Consider the following 25,438-nt stretch of genomic DNA (forward strand, 5'->3'; position numbering starts at 1 on the left):
CCTGCCGGAGTACTGCTGCATCCACCACCACGCCGTCGTGTTGCTGGATCTTCATCAACCTCTCCTTCCCCCTTGCTGGATCAAGAAGGAGGAGACGTCACGCTGACCGTACGTGTGTTGAACGCGGAGGTGCCGTCCGTTCGGCGCTAGGATCTCCGGTGATTTGGATCACGTCGAGTACGACTCCCTCATCCCCGTTCTTTGAACGCTTCCGCTCGCGATCTACAAAGGTATGTAGATGCATCCGATCACTCGTTGCTAGATGAACTCATAGATGGATCTTGGTGAAACCGTAGGGAATTTTTTGTTTTCTGCAACGTTCCCCAACAAAAGGTAACAACGTATGTTGTTATGCTGTTTGACCGATAAAGATCTTCGTAGAATATGTAGGAACCAATATGAGCATCCAGGTTCCGCTATTGGTTATTGACCGGAGATGAGTCTCGGTCATATCTACATAGTTCTTGAACCCATAGGGTCCGCACGCTTAACGTTCGGTGACGATCGATATTATGAGTTTATGTGTTTTGATGTACCTAAGGTTGTTCGGAGTCCCAAATGTGATCACGGGCATGACGAGGAGTCTTGAAATGGTCGAGACGTAAAGATCGATATATTGGATGACTATGTTTGGACATCGGAATGGTTCCGGCTGAGTTCGGGCATTTACCGAAGTACCGGGAGGTTACCGAAACCCCTAGGGAAGTATATGGGCCTTATTGGGCCATAGTGGGAGAGAGGAGAAGGGAGCCTAGGAGGGGCGCCCCCCAAGCCCAATCCGAATTGGGTGGGGGCCGGCCCCCCTTTCCTTCCTCCTTCCTCCCCCTTCCTTCCTCTCCTACTCCAATTAGGGAAGGGGGGATCCTACTCCCGGTGGGAGTAGGACTCCTTCAGGGCGCGCCATAGAGGGCCGGCCCTCCCCCCTCCTCCACTCCTTTATATGCGGGGGAGGGGGCACCCCATAGACACACAAGTTCACAATTGTCTTAGTCGTGTGCGGTGCCCCCCTCCACCATAATCCACCTCGTTCATACCGTTGCAGTGCTTAGGCAAAGCCCTATTCCGATAGCTTCATCATCACCGTCATCACGCCGTCATGCTGACGAAACTCTCCCTCAACACTCAGTAGGATCACCATGATCGTGGGACGTCATCGAGCTGAACGTGTGCAGGTCGCGGAAGTGTCGTACCTTCGGTGCTAGGATCGGTCGGATCGTGAAGACGTTCGACTACATCAACCGCGTTGTCATACACTACAAGAAATATGGCCAATTATGACTCCCCATTTTGGTCGTTGATTCGTCATTGCTTTCATTTATTGACATTTTTTTGACCAAATTCGGAAGATCAACAGTTGGCCATCAAGAGTAAACAAACATGACCTTTTCTGGAATTTTGGTCAGGAGCCCTTGACCAAAATTTTGGTCGCTAAACCTTTGACCAAAATTATGGTCATTACTAACGAGCCTAGACCACGTAGGATCTGACGTGCCCGAGCCAACATGGCACATGCGATGACGTGGATGCCATGTAGGATCGGTCCAAATCAGCTGTTTTAATGGGCTGAGCCTAATAATTCAGCCCACTTCTAAATTTACTTTTTGGCCACAAGCATGGGCCAAGCCCAACATATCAGTTCTTGGGCTGAGGCGTGCAACCCATTTATTTAATCGATTATTAATTGGGCCAGCCCATTTATCTACCCAACAAAAAAACTTTGTTGGGCCTTGAAACGGTACAGCCCACTCACACAATTTATTATTTTCAGTACAACCCTTATTGAAGGGTGACCAACAACAGCCAACAGTATCTCAAAAAGAAAAATACATTGCACAATTTTCCAGTCAACCAACAAATGAGAATATAATGATAATAATAATGTAATTCTCCAGGATTCATTAAGTTAGACTCAGTAGTATCATTACACCACATGTTCATAAGATGGCACCAACCAAAACAACACAACCAGTGAGGGAGAAATGTGTTGGAGGGACATTCTTTAGTGAGAAAAGGTCAGCAACAACAGCTAACATCACTTTTGTTCTCCACCTTTTGGTACCTCTTGTTCCATAGAACTTTTCATGTTATCCTGACATTTAAAGAAAGATGTACACATGAGCAGAGTACTATGTCCATCAATATATTGCAGTTGGTTCTGAATGACTAGGAAACTTTATAAGCAAACTATTCAAGAATCGATGTCCTAGTAGCAGAATTTAAGAAGCTAACATCATGGTACATACACTTTGGTATTTGAAAAAACTTAGCACTTTTGTGGAACAAACACGTTCAACGCCATACACCCCAGGGTTGAGCTGTTTGTGTTCAACGCGAGAGTGGATGGTGCTGAACTGCGCTACCTTCGTCGTTGTCATTTTTGCCTGCCTCAAGCCATCCACCACATGTGATTTTACCAGTAGCACAAGGTGAACTAGCAGAGTAGGCATCAGTGATTGCCATCTTGGAGCAGAAGCTTGCAAATAAGTTAAACATGTACGTGCATGAATAAAGAAAAGAGAAAAAAATAGAGTAAAGGATGAACGCTGCTACTGGGTATGGAAGAATCTTTCTAGGCCAAGCACTGCAGCTCGTTATATAACAAGCCAACACTCACTTTTGTAATTCACCCATGGGTCAAAGAAAGGAGGCCACGGTTCAACACCATATATGTTGGCATTGAGCTCTAACAACTCAACGCCAGCTGTTGAGCCTATCATGTGTGTTTGCTCCATAAAAATAATAAATGATGATGCATCACTAATATGTCATGTTTACAACTCCTCAATTAAATGACCATCTCTCCTTTAGAGGTGAAAAGTGCCAGAACTGGCCCTTGTTTGTTTTCAGGGGCTAAATATGGCAAGTAATTTTGATTGGGGGTAGTATGCGTACATACAATATTTTTGGTGTTCCTGTTGGTATGCAACTTTTTTTTGGTTGTTGTTAAATTCAGGACTATGTGTTATTTCTGCTCAGATGTGATTCATTTTCAAGAATCACCGCAAGAGTTTGTTGGTAGATACACTAGTTTACACATGTATGTGTGTGATCACTTGCAAGACTGCAACCAAGGTACACATCCAAGAATCTGTAACATTAGTAAATAGGGATATCCCCTTCCTCTCCTTGATAAGCCTAAATCACAAGTGTTATGCTGCTAATCTTATGTAGCTTCGTTTCTGAATTTATATTGTTTGTGTGATTGTTTGAGACTGCAAAAAGCTTAAGCTTATATCTACTGGTGAGTTTGAAGATGTAACTAGTTTTCCATTTCATGCAGGTGTGTCTTACAATTTCGAAAAGACTGATAATGGTATTTTCCGGTTAAAGCTCACTGCAAATGCGAAAAAAATAATAGCTGATTTGAGAAGGCCTCTTGAGATTTTGATGAAAGGCAACACTATAAACCACCCTGACCTGACAATAAGTGCAGTTCAGCTACTTTTGACCCATGATGGTGTACTAATACAACTTGTCATTTTGAAAGAAAGATTGGAAAATCTATACTGCACTCGACGCACACCCGCGTCCCGGGCGGCAGCTGCCGCGCGGAGGCTAGCTACAGTGCGGTGCTCTATTTGCTCAATACAAATTGCTACATGGGATGGACAACACATGCTTTTGTAAATATCTCTAGAGTAGAATGTTGACAAAATAATAATCCAGTCTACATGCTACTAATTAAGTAGTAGTTATTTGAATAGTTTGTAGCAGGCAAGTAGAACAAATCAAGCTTGGCAATTACAATTTTTTTGGCAGGTTACTATTAGCTATATGAAATAAGCATGGCATCAAGTTCACTAAACAAGTAAGCATGCAAAACAAAACCAAGTTTGCACATCCAAAGTGTGTCACGTACTAGAGATGCCTCTGACCGAGAAGTGCAAATCAGAATCACGTATGAAAGGACACTTCCATCAGCACGTTTGCTATTCAAAAAAACATCACGTTTGTTGTACTGACACACAATCAGTTTCCAATTATATCTCAAAACCAATCAACACAAGCTAGCCACGCTACACATCCCAGCTAATTGCAACTTGGCGTTGTAAGCAATAATCGGCAAGCCTTTGCTCTGCCTCAGGCCTCGGTCGACAGAACAGTAAACGTTTTAGTAGCTTTTGACCAACCAAGACGTACTACACAGAACAAAACAAGGAAGGAGATACTGTAGAAAGCAAAGCTGCCTTGCGGTTTTAAACAAATTGCCATCGCCTCAAGACAAGAACGCGTGGACATGACTACTACTGCATACACGATAAACCCAGTCAAAAGGAAGCAGGCAAATATACTCGAACGACAGTAGATAACTCGAGCAACAGAGACCGCAAGACCTCTGCATCTGCGTACGGCGCTAGATCCATCTTAACTCGCGGGAACAAGCACATATCTAAAATCGATGAAGCCGGGATATACCTCGGGTGCCGAGCGGAGCGTCACCATGGGGGTGCTGCTGGAGTCGATCGAGCCCGACAGCGAACAGAGACGGCGGGAGGACACGTTGACGGAGACGGAGCTCTGTCCGCGAAGCAGACGATGCAGGGGAGGCCATGGCGAGGAGGCAAATGGCGGCGGCGCTTGGACTTGGGCGAGGCTTCGGCTCGGCGGCGCAGGAACGGCGAGGAGGGACTTGGCATCAGGGCGGCGCGCTACAAGGTCCATGGCGGCGGAGTGCACTGTTTGAGACAGAGAGAGAAATCGAGATGTGTGAGAGAGAAAAAGGAGGAAGAAAGAGAGGACGGGAAGAAGAGAACAGAGAAGAAGGGTGGCACTCATCTGCTGGCTCCGGCAAGCTGTGGCTGGTGGTCGCCGGCGCCGGCGTGCAAAACCACAGGAGGAGCTCCTCTCGTGGGGCTCGGGTGCGGGGAATCGTGGGAGGAGGCTGCGAGGACGGGCGCGCTCGGGCGCTCGCTCGATCTCCTAGGGCGTAGAGGTGGCTGGGAGATGCGGGGAGGGGAGGGAGGGACGAGGTCGGCGGCGGTGTGTGAGGAGGACGGCGAGGTCGGCGGTGTGTGGGAGAGGACTGGATCGGGAGGGGGCGGGTACGGGAAGGAGGTGGTGGTGGCGGGGGGGAGATTGGGAGCAGGGAGGAGGGGTGCGATGGGGATCTAGGGTTTGGGCTGTGGGGATGGGGGGCTATCTCTTTTTCTATTTTTTCTGTGGATAGATGGATGGATGTGGGATGGAGATATGGATGGATGGATGGGCGCTATGTCATCGATCCGTGGGAAGAGTTTTTATTGGTTCAAAAAATTAGTGATTTAAAATAGTTTCCAAATACTATAAATAGAGGGATTTTGTGAAGTAGCTATCAAAACTATTTTGCAAAAGGGCATCACACAAATTTTCACTCAAGTTAGACCACATTTTATGGATGAGCACCAATTTATATGCATTTCTGATCTTTTTATCTAATTTTAATCATTTTTTGAGTGCCCAAAAAGAGTTTTTTGTGAAGAACGTATCATATATTTGTTGCAAAATTGGACAAAATAATTTTTATAAAGATTAGGCCATATTTAATCTAAAATTGACCAAATGGTTGGGTGTCAAGAGTTTGGATGCACCTCTCATGGAAAAGACAAATTTCCGCCGATTCCGTTGGAAGCGAGTCAAATTTAAACTGCAGTTGTCTCATAGTTTGTTCTTTATTTTTTCCAAAAATCATTTCTAGTTACATAAATATCTGTTTAATCATAGAAACCATCAAAAGTTTTTCAAGATTCAACCACTAGCTATGAACGGTCATGCCCGTCGTTTTGACCACATTTTGAAACGGGCATGAAAAATTCAAAAAAAATAAAAAATTGGAAAACCTTCGCATTGTGTCATTACGTGTGACCAAGTTATCAGGAAAAATAATAAACTTGTAATACGGTAATTATTTTTAAAAAGTGTTCTCAGAAATGAGCTATCATGTGTGGAGATTCATGGCTTTCAAGCCAAATGATTAATCTTATGGTCACATTCATGGCATAGTTTGTTCAAATGATATCATATCATGCACAAGGGTGCATATTGGAATGGCAAACAATGTTGCCTAAGGAAGTTTTCATTTTCTTTGGATAAAAATTCATTTTCCATTTTTTCGAGTGTCCAAAATGAGTTTTTTTTGTGAAGGACCTACTATATATTTTTTGCAAAATTCGACCAAATCAATTTTATAAAATGCCAGGCCATATTTAATGCACAATAGACAAGATTGTTGGGTGTCAAAAGTTTTGATCCACCTCTGATGAAAAAGACAAATTTCCGTCGGTTCAATAGAAAGCGGGTCAAATTTGAAATGCAGCTGCCTCATAGTTTGCTCTTTTATTTTTCCAAAAATCATTTCTAGGTACATAAGTATCTATTTAAGTATAAATACATGGTTTGGTGGCGATACGTTGAGGTTTGGACGATGGCCCAGGGCCCCAACTCCAAAGCACGTAAACTCGCATGCCCGCCGCGTGGTCACTGCGTGACCGTGGCGTTGCCATGCGTTCTGGGCGGCCTAGGCATGTCTAGTGGTTTTGGCACTCCCTAGGTAGCTGCTATAAAGAAAATGACAACAGATGAATCTCACGAGGAGACCGAACTATGCTCAAATATGAATTAGCAGCCAAGTGTTTGATTAGCGGTACGGAAAATGCACATGGCCAATGGGCATGAGTTTTGGCTGAGGATTATCATATACTAGGGAGACTGGCTTGGCAAATTTTCAGCTTAAAAGGAGGAGCCTAGATGGTACTTGCTTTGCAAAGTACCACATTGGACAGAAATATGAATGTTGAAGATGGGCTCAAAATAATAAATGGATTGAGCTGAAATTTGATGGAGGATGGTTATTTGAGCATAGGAAAGCACTGTAGAAAATTGATACCATTTGAACATGTCAAAGTGGTACTTCCTTCACAATGCTCTTCTCTAGACAGAAACTTGGGAAAATTAGTGAGAGAAATTGGATAAATGAAATGAGCTCAAATTTGGTGTAGCTAAGTTACATAGGTATGGTCATGCCCTGGTAAATTTTCAGATCATTTGGGTAAGCCTAGCTAGTACTTACTTCACAAAGCTTCTCTCTAGATAGAAACTTTGAAAATTTTATGAGGAAGATTTATTGGGAAAATGGAGCTGAATTTTGTCATGAGGCAACGATTTGGTTAGGAAAGAGTGCCCAAAAATTTTAAGGGCAATCAAGAATATATAAATAGCACTTCCTACACAAAGTGTTGTTCTGAACAAAATAAAAAAATGAATATTGTTGAATTATTTTTGAACTAGGCAAGGAAGGTTTTTTACATATTTGATGAATATATGACCCAAATAATTTATGAGATTTTTTTGGGAATTTTGGGAATGACAAAAATATAGGTTGCTTCACAATCTAGGACAAAAATTGACACATGGACATGACACATAGGCAAAACTGATGAGGGAAAATGGTTATATTAAATGAGCTAAAATTTTGTGGAGGGAAAATGGTTTTATAAATTTCATGCCATTTGGATATATACAAATAGTACTTCCTTCACAATGCTCTCCACTGAACAGAAAATTGGTAAACATATTGAGGGAAAATGGTTATATTAAATGAGCTAAAATTTTGTGGAGGGAGGTTCTATGGGTAGGGTCATGTCCTGGTAATTTTCAGCAATTATAAAACAATATAAAATATAGTTACTTCACAAACTGAAAATATTACTAGAAGAAAAGATTGGATGGCGAGCTCCCATGGATCGTTGTGGAGAGCTATGATATGGGCATAAAGAAAATTTGTTTTTTAAGAAACTACCAAATATTTGTTCCAAAATATCACCACTCCATTTTTCAAAAATATTTTCAAATGCCTGCTTTAACATTTTCTAAATATATGATTTACTTTATTCATAGACATTGTATATTTTTTGTATACATTTTTCGCATACATGAGAAACATTTTCAAATGCTTGCTTTAACATTTTTAAATACATGATTGACTTTATTCACAGACATTGTATATTTTCTGTATACATTTTTTCAAATGCTTGCTTTAACATTTTCTAAATACATGATTGACTTTATTAACAGACATTGTATATTTTTCGTATACATTTTTCCTATACATGAGAAACATTTTCTTTATATACAATTAGCGTTTTCAAGTGCTTCGTTAACACTTTTTTAACACATAGTCAACATTTTTATATACAAAATTTAAACATTTTTTAAATACAAAATTAATATTTTTGATACATGGTTAACAATTTTTTATTTACACATATTAACATTTTCATATGCTTTATTCACATTTTTAAATACTTGTTTACCTTTTTTTCAAATGCTTGATTAACATTTTAAACACATTATCAACTTTTTCCACACACATTGTATATTTTTTATACATGATATACATTTTTCTTTATACACATGTAACATTTTCAAATGCTTGGTTACATTTTTTTTCAAATGTTTTATGTGAAGTTCTTTGTAATATATATTTTTAGAATATATTTGGAAGTATAAACAAAAGTAAAAAAATGAACCAACGAAAATCAGACAAAAACCGAGCCGCGGCCCTGGAGTTGGCCCACTCGGCACACGTAAAATGTTAAAAGAAAAAAAGGTACCCTCGTCCGAGGCCCAAGCCCACTCAGCACTGCTCTTAAATACTTGTCGGCCGCAGTTGTATCAGTAGCATAGTTTGGGCATGGTGGTTTGGCTCCGTACAGGAGAGTGAAGGGTCGCGAGTTCGATTCTCACGATGCCCCCCTTTTTGCTGATTTATTCGCCCATTTGAGGGTGTGGCCCGCTTGTTAGCACAGTGTACAAGACAGGTTTGTGGTACAAGTCCCACATGTCATTGGTACCATGTTAGTTGGTCCCGCATGTAAATGGTAGACCCCACAAGTCAGTTTAGTCAATACTTGAGCAGTCAAACCAACCATGCAATTGACACATAAGTTAAAATGACACGACACATAGGCAAAATTGATGATGTGGACGTCTAGTCATATAATTTTATTCATGTTACAACATTATGACCTTTTAGATTTGTCGTAATCAGCTAGAAATAAGGATGTTGATCACTGTTGTTTGCTTCATGACCTTTTCGTGTAAGATAATTATGACTTTGTTGACTAAAATGGTTGTTATTGTTTAGTTTTTGGACCCTCCTAAACAGGCTACGACCAATTGGTTCGAAATGGTCATAGATTTATGACCATATCTTCCACGGTCACTAGAGAAGGTCATAATTTAGCATATTTCTTGTAGTGATAACGCTTCCGCTTACGGTCTACGAGAGTACGTGGACAACACTCTTCCCCTCTCGTTGCTATGCATCACCATGATAGATCTTGCGTGTGCGTAGAATTTTTTGAAATTACTGTGTTCCCCAACAGTGGCATCCAAGCCAGGTTTATGCGTAGATGTTATATGCACGAGTATAACACAAAGGAGTTGTGGGCGTGGGTATATACATATTGCTTGTTGTCACTAGTTTATTCTTGATTCGGCGTTATTGTTGAATGAAGCGGCTCAGACCGAAATTACGCGTATGCTTACGCGAGACTGGTTCTACCGACGTGCTTCGCACACAGGTGGCTCGTGGGTGTCAGTTTCTCCAACTTTAGTTGAATCGGATTCAATGAACAGGGTTCTTTCTGAAGATCAAAAAGCAATCACTATACCGCGTTGTGGTTTTTGATGCGTAGGTAAGAACGTTTCTTGCTCAGCCCGTAGCAGCCACGTAAAACTTGCAACAACAAAGTAGAGGATGTCTAACTTCTTTTTGCAGGGCATGTTGTGATGTGATATGGTCAAGGCATGATGCTAAATTTTATTGTATGAGATGATCATGTTTTGTAACAGAGTTATCGGCAACTGGCAGGAGCCATATGGTTGTTGCTTTATTGTATGAAATGAAAGCGCCATGTAATTGCTTTACTTTATCACTAAGCATTAGCGATAGTCGTAGAAGCAATAGTTGGCGAGACGACAACGATGCTTCGATGGAGATCAAGGTGTCAAGCCGGTGACGATGGTGATCATGACGGTGCTTTGGAGATGGAGATCAAAGGCACAAGATGATGATGGCCATATCATATCACTTATATTGATTGCATGTGATGTTTATCCTTTATGCATCTTATTTTGCTTAGTTCGGCGGTAGCATTATAAGATGGTCTCTCACTAAATTTCAAGGTATAAGCTTTCTCCCTAAGTATGCACCGTTGCTATAGTTCGTCGTGCCGAGACACCATGTGATGATCGGGTGTGATAAGCTCTACATTCACATACAACGGGTGCAAGCCAGTTTTGCACACGCAGAATACTCAGGTTAAACTTGACGAGCCTAGCATATGCAGATATGGCCTCGGAACACTGAGACCAAAAGGTCGAGCGTGAATCATATAGTAGATATGATCAACATAGTGATGTTCACCATTGAAAACTACTCCATCTCACGTGATGATCGGCATGGTTTAGTTGATATGGATCACATGATCACTTAGATGATTAGAGGGATGTCTATCTAAGTGGGAGTTCTTAAGTAATTTGATTAATTGAACTTTAATTTATCATGAACTTAGTACCTGATAGTATTTTGCATGTCTATGTTGTTGTAGATAGATGGCCCGTGTTGTTGTTCCGTTGAATTTTAATGCGTTCCTAGATAAAGCTAAGTTGAAAGATGATGGTAACAACTACAGGGACTGGGTCCGTAACTTGAGGACTATACTCATTGTTGCATAGAAGAATTACGTCCTGGAAGCACCGCTAGGTGACAAACCCGCTGTAGGAGCAACGCCAGATGTTATGAACACCTGGCAGAGCAAAGCTGATGACTACTCGATAGTTCAGTGTGCCATGCTTTTCGGCTTAGAACTGGGACTTCAACGACGTTTTGAACATCATGGAGCATACGAGATGTTCTAGGAGTTGAAGTTAATATTTCAAGCAAATGCCCGAATTGAGGGATATGAAGTCTCCTATAAATTCTACAGCTGCAAAATGGAGGAGAATAGTTTTGTCAGTGAACATATACTCAGAATGTCTGGGTACCACAACCACTTGACTCGGCTGGGAGTTAATCTTCCTAATGATAGTGTCATTGAAAGAGTTCTTCAATCACTGCCACCAAGCTACAAGTGATGAACTATAATATGCAAAGGATGGATGAGACGATTCCCGAGCTCTTCGCAATGCTAAAGGCTGCGGAGGTAGAAATCAAGAAGGAGCATCAAGTGTTGATGGTCAACAAGACCACCCGTTTCAAGAAAAAAGGTAAAGGGGAGAAGGGAAACTTCAAGAAAATGGCAAACAAGTTGCTGCTCAAGTGAAGAAGCCCAACTCTGGACCTAAGTTTGAGACTGAGTGCTTCTACTGCAAAGGGACTGGTCACTGGAAGCGGAACTGCCCCAAGTATTTGGCGGAGAAGAAGGATGGCAAAGTGAAAGGTATATTTGATATACACGTTATTGATGTGTACCTGACTAACGCTCACAGTAGCGCCTGGGTATTTGATACTGGTTCTGTTGCTAATATTTGCAACTCGAAACAGGGGCTACGGATTAAGCGAATATTGGCTAAGGACGAGGTGCCGATGCGTGTGGGAAATGGTTCCAAAGTCGATGTGATCGTCGTCGACACGCTACCTCTACATCTACCTTCGGGATTAGTTTTAGACCTAAATAATTGTTATTTGGTGCCAGCGTTGAGCATGAACATTATATCTGGATCTTGTTTGATGTGAGACGGTTATTCATTTAAATCAAAGAATAATGGTTGTTCTATTTATATGAATAATATCTTTTATGGTCATAGACCCTTGATGAGTGGTCTGTTTTTACTAAATCTTGATAGTAGTGATACACATATTCATAGTATTGAAGCCAAAAGATATAAGTTTAATAATGATAGTGCAACTTATTTGTGGCACAGCCGTTTAGGTCATATTGGTGTAAAGCGCATGAAGAAACTCCATGTTGATGGACTTTTGGAATCACTTGATTATGCACCACTTGACGCTTGTGAACCATGCCTCATGGGCAAGATGACTAAGACTCCGTTCTCCGGAACTATGGAGCGAGCAATAGACTTGTTCGAAATAATGCATACTGATGTATGTGGTCCGATGAGTGTTGATGCTCGCGGCGGGTATTGTTATTTTCTGACCTTCACGGATGATTTGAGCAGATATGGGTATATCTACTTGATGAAACATAAGTCTGAAACATTTGAAAAGTTCAAAGAATTTCAGAGTGAAGTGAAAAATCATCGTAACAAGAAAATTAAGTTTCTATGATCTGATCGTGGAGGTGAATATTTGAGTTATGAGTTTGGTCTTCATTTGAAACAATGCGGAATAGTTTCGCAACTCACGCCACCTGGAAGACCACAGCGTAATGGTGTGCCTAAATGTTGTAACCGCACTTTATTAGATATGGTGCAATCTATGATGTCTCTCACTGATTTACTGCTATCATTTTGGGGTTATGCTTTAGAGATAGCTGCATTCATGTTAAATAGGGCACCATCAAAATCCATTGAGACGACACCTTATGAACTGTGGTTTGGCAAGAAACCCAAGTTGTCATTTCTTAAAGTTTGGGGGTTGCGACGCTTATGTGAAAAAGCTTCAACCTGATAAGCTCGAACCCAAATCGCAGAAATATGTCTTCATAGGATACCCAAAGGAGACTGTTGGGTTCACTTCTATCACAGATCCGAAGGCAAGATATTCGTTGCTAAAAATGGATCCTTTCTAGAGAAGGAGTTTCTCTTGAAAGAAGTGAGTGGGAGGAAAGTAGAACTTGATGAGGTAATTGTACCTGCTCCCTTATTGGAAAGTAGTTCATCACTGAAATCAGTTCCAGTGATTCATACACTAGTAAGTGAGGAATCTAATGATGATGATCATGAAACTTCTGATCAAGTTACTACCAAACCTCATAAGTCAAGCAGAGTAAGATCCCCACCAGAGTGGTACGGTAATCCTGTTCTGGAGGTCATGTTACTTGACCATGACGAACCTACAAACTATGAGGAAGCGATGATGAGCCCAGATTCCGCAAAATGTCTTGAGTCCATGAAATCTGAGATGGGATCCATGTATGAGAACAAAGTCTGGACTTTGGTTGACTTGCCCGATGATCGGCAAGCCATAGAGAATAAATGGATCTTCAAAAAGAAGACTGACACTGACGATAATGTTACTGTCTACAAAGCTTGACTTGTTGCAAAAGGTTTTCGACAAGTTCAAGGAGTTGACTACGATGAGACCTTCTCACTCGTAGCGATGCTTAAGTCCGTCCGAATTATGTTAGCAATTGCCGCATTTTATGATTATGAAATTTGGCAAATGGATGTCAAAACTGCATTCCTTAACGGATATCTTAAAGAAGAGTTGTATATGATGCAACCAGAAGGTTTTATCGATCCAAAAGGTGCTAACAAAGTGTGCAAGCTCCAGCGATCCATTTATGTACTGGTGCAAGCCTCTTGGAGTTGGAATATATGCTTTGATAGTGTGATCAAAGCATATGGTTTTATACAGACTTTTGGAGAAGCCTGTATTTACAAGAAATTGAGTGGGAGCTCTGTAGCATTTCACATATTATATGTGGATGACATATTGCTGATCAAAAATGATATTGAATTTCTGAATAGCATAAAAGGATACCTGAATAAGAATTTTTCAATGAAAGACCTCGGTGAAGCTGCTTATATATTGGGCATCAAGATCTATAGAGATAGATCAAGATGCTCAATTGGACTTTCACAAAGCACATACCTTCATAAAGTTTTGAAGAAGTTTAACATGGATCAAGCAAAGAAAGGGTTATTGCCTGTGTTACAAGGTGTGAAGTTGAGTCGGACTCAATGCCCGACCACTGCAGAAGATAGAGAGAAAATGAAAGTCATTCCCTATGCTTCAACCATAGGTTCTATCATGTATGCAATGCTGTGTACCAGACCTGATGTGTGCCTTGCTATTAGTTTAGCAAGGAGGTACCAAAGTAATCCAGGAGTGGATCACTGGACAGTGGTCAAGAACATCATGAATACTTGAAAAGGACTAAGGATATGTTTCTCGTTTATGGAGGTGACAAAGAGCTCGTTGTAAACGGTTACGTCGATGCAAGCTTTGACACTGATCCGGATGACTCTAAGTCACAAACCGGATACATATTTTTATTAAATGGTGGAGCTGTCAGTTGGTGTAGTTCTAAGCAGAGCGTCGTGGCGGGATCTACATGCGAAGCGGAGTACATAGCTGCTTCGGAAGCAGCAAATGAAGGACTCTGGATGAAGGAGTTCATATCCGATCTAGGTGTAATACCTAGTGCATCGGGTCCAATGAAAATCTTTTGTGACAATACTGGTGCAATTGCCTTGGCAAAGCAATCCAAATTTCACAAGAGAACCAAGCACATCAAGAGACGCTTCAATTCCATCCGTGATCAAGTCAAGGAGGGAGACATAGAGATTTGCAAGATACATACGGATCTGAATGTTGCAGACCCATTGACTAAGCCTCTCTCACGAGCAAAACAAGATCAGCACCAAGACTCCATGGGTGTTAGAATCATTACAATGTAATCTAGATTATTGACTCTAGTGCAAGTGGGAGACTGAAGGAAATATGCCCTAGAGGCAATAATGAAGTTGTTATTTATATTTCCTTATATCATGATAAATGTTTATTATTCATGCTAGAATTTTATTAGCCGGAAACTTAGTACTTGTGTGAATACATAGACAAACAGAGTGTCACTAGTATGCCTCTACTTGACTAGCTCGTTGATCAAAGATGGTTAAGTTTCCTAGCCATGTACAAAGAGTTGTCATTTGATAAACGGGATTACATCATTAGAGAATGATGTGATTGACTTGACCCATCCGTTAGCTTAGCAAGATGATCATTTAGTTTACTGCTATTGCTTTCTCCATAACTTATACATGTTCCTATGACTATGAGATTATGCAACTCCTGAATACCGGAGGAACACTTAGTGTGCTATCAAATGTCACAACGTAACTCTGTGACTATAAAGATGCTCTACAGGTATCTCCGATGGTGTTTGTTGAGTTGGCATAGATCAAGATTAGGATTCGTCACTCCGTGTATCGGAGAGGTATCTCTGGGCCCTCTCGGTAATGCACATCACTCTAAGCCTTGCAAGCAATGTAACTAATGAGTTAGTTACGAGATGTAGCATTACGTAATGAGTAAAGAGACTTGCCAGTAACGAGATTGAACTAGGTATGATGATACCGATGATCGAATCTCGGGCAAGTAACATACCGATGACAAAGGGAACAACGTATGTTGTTATGCGGTTTGACTGATAAAGATCTTCGTAGAATATGTAGGAACCAATATGAGCATCCATGTTCTGCTATTGGTTATTGATTGGAGATGAGTCTCGGTCATGTCTACATAGTTCTCAAACTTGTAGGGTCCGCACGCTTAACATTCGATGACGACCGGTATTATGAGTTTATGTGTTTTGATGTACCAAAGGTTGTTCGGAGTCCCGGATGTGATCAGTGGATGACGAGCAGTATCGAAATGGTAGAGACGTAAGATCGATATATTGGATGACTATGTTTGGACATCGGAATGGTTCCGGCTAAGTTCGGGCATTTACCGGAGTACCGGGAGGTTACCAGAACCACCCGGGAAGTATATGGGCCTTATTGGGGCATAGTGGGAGAGAGGAGAAGGGAACCTAGGAGGGGCCCCCCAAGCCCAATCCGAATATGGTGGGGGGCCGGCCCCCCTTTCATTCCTCCTTCCTCCCCCTTCCTTCCTCTCCTAGTCCAACTAGGCAAGGGGGGATCCTACTCCCGGTGGGAGTAGGACTCCTCCAGGGCGCGCCATAGAGGGCCGGTCCTCCCCCTCCTCCACTCCTTTATATACGGGGGAGGGGGCACACCATAGACCAACAAGTTGACAATTTTCATAGCCGTGTGCGGTGCCCCCTCCACCATAATCCACCTCGGTCATATTGTTGCAGTGTTTAGGCGAAGCCCTGTTCCGGTAGCTTCATCATCACTGTCATCACGCCGTCGTGCTGACGAAACTCTCCTTCGACACTCAGCTGGATCTAGAGTTCGTGGGATGTCACCGAGCTGAACGTGTGCAGATCGCCAAGGTGACGTACCTTCGGTGCTTGGATCGGTCAGATCGTGAAGACGTTCGACTACATCAACCGCGTTGTCATAACGCTTCTGCTTACGGTCTACGAGGGTACGTGGACAACACTCTTGCCCTCTCATTGCTATGCATCACCATGATAGATCTTGCGTGTGCGTAGAATTTTTTTATAATTACTGCGTTCCCCAACAGTGGCATCCGACCCAGGTTTATGCGTAGATGTTATATGCACGAGTAGAACACAAAGGAGTTGTGGGCGTGGGTATATACATATTGCTTGCCGTCACTAGTTGATTCTTGATTCAGCGGAATTGTTGGATGAAGCGGCTTAGACCAACATTACGCGTACGCTTACGCGAGACTGGTTCTACCAACGTGCTTCGCACACATGTGGCTGGTGGGTGTCAGTTTCTCCAACTCTAGTTGAATCGGATTCAATGAACAGGGTTCTTTCTGAAGATCAAAAGCAATCACTATACCGCGTTGTGGTTTTTGATGTGTAGGTTAGAACGGTTCTTGCTCAGCTCGTAGCAGCCACGTAAAACTTGCAACAACAAAGTAGAAGACGTCTAACTTGTTTTTGCAGGGCATGTTGTGATGTGATATGGGCAAGGCATGATGCTAAACTTTTCCTTAGTTTTACCTCGACCCTCTTTAACAGTACGGTGTTTTCTATGACTCAAGAAAGAGAAAATGAAACTACGAAAACAAAAGTCTTCATGCATCATAATCCTCGCATGAATATCAAGTCTTCAGGATCACACCAATTTCTTCACTTTCAAAGTCTTCTGAAAGCCAAAGTCTTCAGTTGAAGACGTTCATTTTTAGGGGTCGACTTTCACTATAAATATCAAACTCCTCATAGACTTATAGACTTGTGTACACTCACAAACGCATTAGTCCCTTGACCTATAAGTCTTCAATACACCAAAATCACTAAGGGGCACTAGATGCCCTTACAATCTCCCCCTTTTTGGTGATTGATGACAATATAGCTTAAGTTTTCAACAGGGATAAACATATGAAGTGTAAATACTGATATTGAGGAATTTGATTGCAAGATATAGAAGAACTCCCCCTGAAGATGTGCATATCTGAGGAATTTGCACTGAGTAGCAAATGCACATTGTAGAGTGGAATCATGGAGATCTCCCCCTATATCTTCTAATTCATACACACATTTAACTTATGATATGAAGAATTTGAAATGCATGATGAAATATGGTCTCTGATGTAATTCAGCATGCGCGCATTTGAAGGAAATATGCCCCAAAGGCAATAATAAAGTTATTATTTATTTCCTTATATCATGATAAATGTTTATTATTCATGCTAGAATTTTACTAACCGGAAACATGATACATGTGTCAATACATAAACAAACAGAGTGTCACTAACCATAGACATGAGTTGTCATTTGATTAACAGGATCACATCATTAGGAGAATGATGTGATTGACATGACCCATTCCGTTAACTTAGCACTTGATCGTTTAGTTTGTTGCTATTGCTTTCTTCATGACTTATACATGTTCCTATGACTATGAGATTATGCAACTCCCGTTTACCGGAGGAACACTTTGTGTGCTACCAAACGTCACAACGTAACTGGGTAATTATAAAGGTGCTCTACATGTGTCTCCAAAGGTACTTGTTGGGTTGACGTATTTCAAGATTAGGATTTGTCACTCCGATTGTCGGAGAGGTATCTCTGGGCCCACTTAAGTAATGCAAATCACTTAAGCCTTGCAAGCATTGCAACTAATGAGTTAGTTGCAGGATGATGTATTACGGAACGAGTAAAGAGACTTGCCGGTAACGAGATTGAACTAGGTATTGAGATACCGACGATCGAATCTTGGGCAAGTAACATACTAATGACAATGGGAACAACGTATGTTGTTATGCGGTCTGACCAATAAAGATCTTCGTAGAATATGTGGGAGCCAATATGAGCATCCAGGTTCCGCTATTGGTTATTGACCGGAGACGTGTCTCGGTCATGTCTACATAGTTGTCGAACCCGTAGGGTCCACACGCTTAAAGTTCCGATGACGGTTATATTATGAGTTTATGAGTTTTGATGTACCGAAGATTGTTTGGAGTTCTGGATGTGATCACGGACATGATGAGGAGTCTCGAAATGGTTGAGACATGAAGATTGATATATTGGAAGCCTATATTTGGATATCGGAAGTGTTCCGGGTGAAATCGGGATTTTACCGGAGTACCGAGGGGTTATCGGAACCCCCCGGGGAATTAATGGGCCATAGTGGGCCTTAGTGGAGAAGAGGAGAGGTGGCCAGGGCAGGGCCGCGCGCCCCTCCTCCCTAGTCCGAATAGGACAAGGAGAGGGGGCCGGCACCCCCCCTTCCTTCCTCTCTCCCTCCTATTTCCCCCCTTCTCCTAATCCAACAAGGAAGGGAGGGAGTCCTACTCCCGGTGGGAGTAGGACTCCTCTTGGCGCGCCTCCTCCTGTCCGGCCGCACCTCCCCCCTTTGCTCCTTTATATATGGGGGCAGGGGCACCCCATAGACACAACAATTGATTTGATCTTTTAGCCGTGTGCGGTGCCCCCCTCCACCATAGTCCACCTCGATAATACTGTAGTGGTGCTTAGGCAAAGCCCTGCGTTGGTAGAACATCGTCATCGTCACCACGCCGTCATGCTGACGAAACTCTCCCTCAACACTCGGCTGGATCGGAGTTCGAGGGACGTCATCGGGCTGAACGTGTGGTAAACTCGGAGGTGTCATGCGTTCGGTACTTGATCGGTCGGATCGTGAAGACGTACGACTACATCAACCGTGTTGTGCTAACGCTTCCGCTTTTGGTCTACGAGGGTACGTGGACAACACTCTCCCCTCTCGTTGCTATGCATCACCATGATCTTGCGTGTGCGTAGGATTTTTTTTGAAATTACTACGTTCCCCAACAGTGGTATCAGAGCCTGGTTTTATGCGTAGATGTCATATGCACGAGTAGAACACAAGTGAGTTGTGGGTGATATAAGTCATACTGCTTACCAGCATGGCATACTTTGGTTCGACGATATTGTTGGATGAAGCGGCCCGGACCGACATTACGCGTACGCTTACGCGAGACTGGTTCTACCGACATGCTTGGCACACAGGTGGCTGGCGGGTGTCAGTTTCTCCAACTTTAGTTGAACCGAGTGTGGCTACGCCCAGTCCTTGCGAAGGTTAAAACAGCACCAACTTGACAAACTATCGTTGTGGTTTTGATGCGTAGGTAAGAACGGTTCTTGCTCAGCCCGTAGCAGCCACGTAAAAACTTGCAACAACAAAGTAGAGGACGTCTAACTTGTTTTTGCAGGGCATGTTGTGATGTGATATGGTCAAAGCATGATGCTAAATTTTATTGTATGAGATGATCATGTTTTGTAACCGAGTTATCAGCAACTGGCAGGAGCCATATGGTTGTCGCTTTATTGTATGCAATGCAATCGCTCTGTAATGCTTTGCTTTATCACTAAGCGGTAGCGATAGTCGTGTAAGCATAAGATTGGCGAGACGACAACGATGCTACGATGGAGATCAAAGTGTCGCGCCGGTAATGATGGTGATCATAACGGTGCTTCGGAGATGGAGATCACAAGCACAAGATGATGATGGCCATATCATATCACTTATATTGATTGCATGTGATGTTTATCTTTTATGAATCTTATCTTGCTTTGATTGACGGTAGCATTATAAGATGATCTCTCACTAAACTTCAAGATAAAAGTGTTCTCATTGAGTATGCATCGTTGCCAAAGTTCGTCGTGCCCAGACACCACGTGATGATCGGGTGTGATAAGCTCTTTGTCCATCTATAACGGGTGCAAGACAGTTTTGCACACGCAGAATACTCAGGTTAAACTTGACGAGCCTAGCATATGCAGATATGGCCTCGGAACACTGAGACCGAAAGGTCGAGCGTGAATCATATAGTAGATATGATCGACATAGTGATGTTCACCATTGAAAGCTACTCCATTTCACGTGATGATCGGTTATGGTTTAGTTGATATGGATCACGTGATCACTTAGAGGATTAGAGAGATGTCTATCTAAGTGGGAGTTCTTAAGTAATATGATTAATTGAACTTAAATTTATCATGAACTTAGTACCTGATAGTATCTTGCTTGTCTATGTTGTTTGTAGATAGATGGCCCGTGCTGTTATTCCGTTGAATTTTAATGCGTTCCTTGAGAAAGCAAAGTTGAAAGATGATGGTAGCAATTACACGGACTGGGTCCGTAACTTGAGGATTATCCTCATTGCTTCACAAAAAAGTTATGTCCAGGAAGCACCGCTAGGTGTACCACCTGCGCCAGCAACTGCGGACATTGTGGATGCCTGGCAGTCGCGTGTTGATGACTACTCGATAGTTCAGTGTGCCATGCTTTATGGCTTAGAACCGGGACTTCAATGACGTTTCGAACGTCATGGAGCATATGAGATGTTCCAGGAGTTGAAGTTAATATTTCAAAAGAATGCCCGGATTGAGAGATATGAAGTCTCCAATAAGTTCTATAGCTGCAAGATGGAGGAGAATAGTTGTGTCAGTGAGCATATACTCAAGATGTCTGGGTACTGCAATCACTTGATTCAACTGGGAGTTAATCTTCCGGATGATAGCATCATTGACAGAATTCTTCAATCACTGCCACCAAGCTACAAAAGCTTCATGGTGAACTATAACATGCAAGGGATGGATAAGACGATTCCTGAGCTCTTTGCAATGCTAAAGGCTACGGAGGTAGAAATCAAGAAGGAGCATCAAGTGTTGATGGTCAATAAGACCACCAGTTTCAAGAAAAAGGGCAAACAAAAGAAGAAGGGGAACTTCAAGAAGAAGAACAAACAAGTTGCTGCTCAAGAGAAGAAACCCAAGTCTTGACCTAAGCCTGAGACTGAGTGCTTCTACTGCAAGCAGACTGGTCACTGGAAGCGGAACTACCCCAAGTATTTGGCGGATAAGAAGGATGGCAAGGTGAACAAAGGTATATGTGATATACATGTTATTGATGTGTACCTTACCAGAGCTCGCAGTAGCACCTAGGTATTTGGTACTGGTTCTGTTGCTAATATTTGCAACTCAAAATAGGGACTACGGATTAAGCGAACACTGGACAAGGACGAGGTGACGATGCGCGTGGGAAACGGTTCCAAAGTTGATGTGATCGTCGTCGGCACGCTACCTCTACATCTACCTTCGGGATTAGTATTAGACCTAAATAATTGTTATTTGGTGCCAGCGTTGAGCATGAACATTATATCTGGATCTTTTTGATGCGATACGGTTATTCATTTAAATCAGAGAATAATGGTTGCTCTATTTATATGAGTAACATCTTTTATGGTCATGCACCCTTGAAGAGTGGTCTATTTTTGATGAATCTCGATAGTAGTGATACACATATTCATAATGTTGAAGCCAAAAGATGCAGAGTTGATAATGATAGTGCAACTTATTTGTGGCACTGTCGTTTAGGTCATATCAGTGTAAAGCGCATGAAGAAACTCCATACTGATGGACTTTTGGAACCACTTGATTATGAATCACTTGGTACTTGCGAACCGTGCCTCATGGGCAAGATGACTAAAACGCCGTTCTCCGGAACTATGGAGTGAGCAACTGATTTATTGGAGATCATACATACTGATGTATGTGGACCAATGAATATTGAGGCTCGCGGTGGGTATCGTTATTTTCTCACCTTCACAAATGATTTAAGCGGATATGGGTATATCTACTTAATGAAACATAAGTCTGAAACATTTGAAAAGTTCAAAGAATTTCAAAGTGAAGTTGAAAATCATCGTAACAAGAAAATAAAGTTTCTACAATCTGATCGTGGAGGAGAATATTTGAGTTACGAGTTTGGTCTACATTTGAAACAATGCGGAATAGTTTCGTAACTCATGCCACCCGGAACACCATAGCGTAATGGTGTGTCTGAACGTCGTAATCGTACTTTACTAGATATGGTGCGATCTATGATGTCTTTTACTGATTTACTGCTATCATTTTGGGGTTATGCTTTAGAGACGGCCGCATTCATGTTAAATAGAGCACCATCGAAATCCGTTGAGACGACGCCTTATGAACTGTGGTTTGGTAAGAAACCAAAGTTGTCGTTTCTAAAAGTTTGGGGCTACGATGCTTATGTGAAAAAGCTTCAACCTGATAAGCTCAAACCCAAATCGGAGAAATGTGCCTTCATAGCATACCCAAAGGAGACTGTTGGGTACACCTTCTATCACAAATCCAAAGGCAAGACATTCGTTGCTAAGAATGGATCCTTTCTAGATAAGGAGTTTCTCTCGAAAGAAGTGAGTGGGAGGAAACTAGAACTTGATGAGGTAACCATACCTGCTCCCTTATTAGAAAGTAGTTCATCACAGAAACCGGTTCCTGTGACATCTATACCAATTAGTGAGGAAGTTAATGATGATGATCATGGAACTTCAGATCAAGTTGTTACTGAACCTCGTAGGTCAACCAGAGTAAGATCCGCACTAGAGTGGTACGGTAATCCTGTTCTGGAGGTTATGTTACTAGACCATGACGAACCTACGAACTATGAAGAAGCGATGGTGAGCCCAGATTCCGCAAAATGGCTTGAGGCCATGAAATCTGAGATGGGATCCATGTATGAGAACAAAGTGTGGACTTTGGTTGACTTGCCCGTTGATCGGCAAGCCAACGAGAATAAATGGATGTTCAAGAAGAAGACAGACGCTGACGGTAATGTTGTTGGGGAACGTAGTAATTTCAAAAAAAATCCTACGCACACGCAAGATCATGGTGATGCATAGCAATGAGAGGGGAGAGTGTGTCCACGTACCCTCGTAGATCGAAAGCGGAAGCGTTAGCACAACGCGGTTGATGTAGTCGTACGTCTTCACGATCCGACCGATCAAGTACCGAACGCACGGCACCTCCGAGTTCTGCACACATTCAACTCGATGACGTCCCTCGAACTCTGATCCAACCAAGTGTTGATGGAGAGTTTCATCAGCATGACGGCGTGGTGACGATGATGATGTTCTAGCGACGCAGGGCTTCGCCTAAGCACCGCTACGATGTGATCGAGGTGGATTATGGTGGAGGGGGGCACCGCACACGGCTAAGAGATCAAGAGATCAATTGTTGTGTCTCCAAGGGGTGCCCCTCTCCCCGTATAAAAAGGAGTGGAGGAGGGAGAGGGCCGGCCCTCTCTATGGCGCGCCCTAAGGGAGTCCTACTCCCACCGGGAATAGGATTCCCCCTTTCCTAGTAGAACTAGGAGGCCTTCCAAGTAGTAGGAGTAGGAGAGAAGGAAAGGGAAAAGAGAAGAGAAGGAAGGAGGGGGCGCCGGCCCTCCCCCTAGTCCAATTCGGACTAGGCCTTGGGGGCGTGCAGCCTCTCCTCTCTCTTTCTCCTAAAGCCCAATAAGGCCCATCTACTCCCCGGCGAATTCCCGTAACTCTCCGATACTCTGAAAAATACCCGAATCACTCGGAACCTTTCCGATGTCCGAATATAGTCGTCCGATATATCGATCTTTACGTCTCTACCATTTCGAGACTCCTCGTCATGTCCCCGATCTCATCCAAGACTCCAAACTACCTTCAATACATCAAAACACATAAACTCATAATATAGCCGTCATCGAACTTTAAGCGTGCGGACACTACGGGTTCGAGAACTATGTAGACATGACCGAGACACATCTCCGGTCAATAACCAATAGCGGAACCTGGATGCTCATATTGGCTCCTACATATTCTACGAAGATCTTTATCCGTCAAACCGCATAACAACATACGTAGTTCCCATTGTCATCAGCATGTTACTTGCCCGAGATTCGATCGTCGGTATCTCAATACCAAGTTCAATCTCGTTACCGGCAAGTCTCTTTACTCGTTCCGTAGTACATCATCCCGCAACTAACTCATTAGTTGCAATGCTTGCAAGGCTTAAGTGATGTGTATTACCGAGTGGGCCCAGAGATACCTCTCCAACAATCAGAGTGACAAATCCTAATCTCGAAATACGCCAACCCAACAAGTACCTTCGGACAGACCTGTAGAGCACCTTTATAATCACCCAGTTACGTTGTGACATTTGGTAGCACACAAAGTGTTCCTCCGGTAAATGGGAGTTGCATAATCTCATAGTCATAGGAACATGTATAAGTCATGAAGAAAGCAATAGCAACAAACTAAATGGTCAAGTGCTAAGCTAACGGAATGGGTCAAGTCAATCACATCATTCTCCTAATGATGTGATCCCGTTAATCAAACGACAACTCTTTGTCTATGGCTAGGAAACATAACCATCTTTGATCAACGAGCTAGTCAAGTAGAGGCATACTAGTGACACTCTGTTTGTCTATGTATTCACACATGTATCATGTTTCCGGTTAATACAATTCTAGCATGAATAATATGTTGGGGAACGTAGTAATTTTAAAAAAAATTCAAACGCACACGCAAGATCATGGTGATGCATAGCAACGAGAGGGGAGAGTGTTGTCCATGTACCCTCATAGACCGAAAGCGGAAGCGTTAGCACAACGCGGTTGATGTAGTCGTACGTCTTCACGATCCGACCGATCAAAAACCAAACGTACAGCACCTCCGAGTTCAGCACACGTTCAGCCCGATGACGTCCCTCGAACTACGATCCAGCCGAGTTTGAGGGAGAGTTTCGTCAGCACGATGGCGTGGTGACGATGTTGATGTTCTACCGACGCAGGGCTTCGCCTAAGCACAGCTACAGTAATATCGAGGTGGACTATGGTGGAGGGGGGCGCCGCACACGGCTAAAAGATCAAACAATCAATTTTTGTGTCTATGGGGTGCCCCTGCCCCCGTATATAAAGGAGAAAGGGGGGGTGCGACCGGCCAGGGAGTAGGCGTGCCAGGAGGAGTCCTACTCCCACCGGTAGTAGGACTCCCCCCTTCCTAGTTGGATTTGGACTTGGGAGGGGGAAAGAGTGGAGGAGAAGAAGGAAGGGGGGCGCCACCCCTTCTCCTTATCTTATTCGGACTGGGGGGAGGGGCGCGGCCTAGACCTAGCCGCCTCTCCTCTCTTCCACCTAGGCCCACTAAGGCCCATTAAGTCCCTGGGGGGTTCCGGTAACCTCCCAGTACTCCGGTAAAATCCCGATTTCACCCGGAACACTTCCGATATCCAAACATGGGCTTCCAATATATCAATCTTCATGTCTCGACCATTTCGAGACTCCTCGTCATGTCCGTGATCACATGCGGGACTCCAAACAACCTTTGGTACATCAAAACATATAAACT

The 25,438-nt window shown here is 42.9% G+C and overlaps 2 pseudogenes across 1 annotated transcript; one reads left to right on the plus strand and one right to left on the minus strand.

The window, feature by feature from the left end:
- Nucleotides 1–1,864: 1,864 nt before the first annotated feature.
- Nucleotides 1,865–5,749, minus strand: LOC125513359 (uncharacterized; annotated as a pseudogene). The gene is made up of 3 exons (XR_007285880.2): nt 5,744–5,749; nt 4,417–5,209; nt 1,865–2,089 (listed from the first exon to the last, which is right to left on the minus strand). The product of XR_007285880.2 is annotated as an uncharacterized LOC125513359 (transcript).
- A 14,551-nt stretch (nt 5,750–20,300) lies between these two features.
- On the plus strand, nt 20,301–21,197 carry LOC147971814 (uncharacterized; annotated as a pseudogene).
- Nucleotides 21,198–25,438: the final 4,241 nt, after the last annotated feature.

This window comes from Triticum urartu, chromosome 5A, assembly GCF_056163025.1.
Source record: "Triticum urartu cultivar PI428250 chromosome 5A, HENAU_Tu73, whole genome shotgun sequence".
Taxonomy (NCBI): Eukaryota; Viridiplantae; Streptophyta; class Magnoliopsida; order Poales; family Poaceae; genus Triticum; species Triticum urartu.